Here is a 2,154-nt window from a genome sequence, read left to right on the forward strand (position 1 = left end):
TCACAGCTCACAGCAACCTCCAACTCTTGGGCTTAAGCGAGTCTCTTGCTTCAGCCTCCCAAGGAGCTGAGACTACAGGCACCTGCCACAATGTCTGGCTATTTTCTTGTTGCAGTTGTCATTGTTGTTTAGCTGGCCCAGGCCGGATTTGGACCCCCCACCCTCAGTGCATGTGGCAGCGCCATAACCACTGTGCTGTCATGTTTGTGCATGAGTTTGTAAACTGCCTGCAGTGGGGGTTCTAGCTGAGCAAGCGTTGGTCTAGAGCAGGGGTCCTCAAACTTTTTTAAACAGGGGGCCAGTTCACTGTCCCTCAGACCAGTGGAGGGCCAGACTATAGTTTAAAAGGACAGGCAGCGGCAGCAAAAACACCAGGCAGGCCAGATAAATGTCCTCAGTGGGCCGCATGTGGCCCATGGGCCATAGTTTGAGGATGCCTGGTCTAGAGCTTTAGTTTCTCAAGGTTCTACCACTGGAGGCCCCAGATCTAGGGGTGGGTAGTTTTGGGTCCCTGTGGAGGCTCTAGGGGGGAACCTGCTTGGTGCCACTGTCTCTGGTCTGCTATTTGCAATGTCTACAGAAAAGAAGCCAGGTCCTGTAAAACAATTTAAGAAGATTTATTCTGAGCCAAGTTTGAGGACCAGGACCTGGAGCCACACCCAGGAAGCCTTGAGCAAGTGCACTCGAGGTGGTGACCTGGTGATGGTTTGGTTTTACACATTTCAGAGAGAGAGAGATTACAGGGAAGGCCATAAATCAATGTGTAGATTGGTTTGGCCACCGAACGGTGGGACATCTGGGAGTGGGGGCCCACGGGTTCTTGGTGGGTTTAAAGGTTCTTTAGCTGGCAATTGGTTGAAAGAGTGAGGCTCTGTCTAAACAGTGGTTCTCAACCTTCCTAATGCCACGACCCCTTAATACAGTTCCTCGTGTTGTGGTGACCCCCAACCATGAAATTATTTTCGTTGGTACTTCATAACTGTAATTTTGCTACTGTTATGAATCATAAAGTAAATATGGCGTTGCAACCCTCTGGTCTAAAACATCCAGAGTCAGGAAAAAGGGGTGCTGAGTTAAGATCATGGTCTGTTAATCAGAGACAACCTGTAAAATATCGTCTCGCAGCTGATGATGAGGCTTGGGGAGGTGTTGGTGGTGGATTGAAACAGGAGTCGGACCCATTTTCTACTCATCTTGACTGGGTAATGACAGCTCCAAGACTGGAACCAGAAATAAGGTCTGGTAAAATCTTTTAAGCTCTGGAAGCAAGTGAAATAACACAGAAAGTGTTACAGACTCTCCCAGCCCTTTCCCCTACCCTCATTCCTGTGCCCCCCACCCAGGGTCAATTCTGAGAAAAGCCTTCAGAGCATAAAAGCACGGGAAGTTCCAAGTTTCACACACACACAGAAAAAACCCCAAGTTCCCAGTAGATGAACAATGGTGTAAACCTCCCTAAGCCGTGTTACCCAAGCAATAATCATTGTTATATCACTATAACCATTGTGAGTTAAGATGTATCCATTGTCAACCAAGCTGTAACGTAACCCTGCGCCAAGCTAACCGCAACCTTCCACTTTTGTGCCACCTCCTTGCTTAAACTGTGAAAAAACAGCTGGCTTGACTCTCAGAGCAAAGGCCCCCTGTGTAGGTGCAAATAATCACCAATTGATTGCATCTAAGTGTGGTTCCAGTCTATCTTTCCAGATTACAGCAGAAGGAGAAAGGGCCAGTAGGTAGGACAGTAAACCCCAAATTAGGTTGAACGTGCAACGGAGACTTTGGGAGTGGAAAAGTAGCAGGGTTGAGATGCCATTTGAGACGACCAAGACTACAACACAGGCAAAGCCCTCAGGGAAACACATCAAATAGTGAGAGTTATGCAGATACTAGAAGTTCAGTGAAATTCTCCCCCTCACCTTGCGGGGAAAACTGGTTAAAAAATGTCAGAGAGAAGGATCACTAACCAGAAAATGAGTACCCGAGTAGAAACTGGTGTTTCAAGATGCCAAGAACGGTTTATCTATTTTTTGTATTAAATCGTAACTGTGTACATTAATGCATTTCTGGGGTAGGATGTGCTGATTTTATATACAATTTGGAATGCTTCCATCAAACTGGTTAACATAGCCTTCACCTCACTTAATTATTTGT

The sequence above is a fragment of the Otolemur garnettii genome, unplaced genomic scaffold, assembly GCF_000181295.1.
Source record: "Otolemur garnettii isolate 467f Iridium unplaced genomic scaffold, OtoGar3 scaffold00065, whole genome shotgun sequence".
In the NCBI taxonomy this organism is placed as follows: domain Eukaryota; kingdom Metazoa; phylum Chordata; class Mammalia; order Primates; family Galagidae; genus Otolemur; species Otolemur garnettii.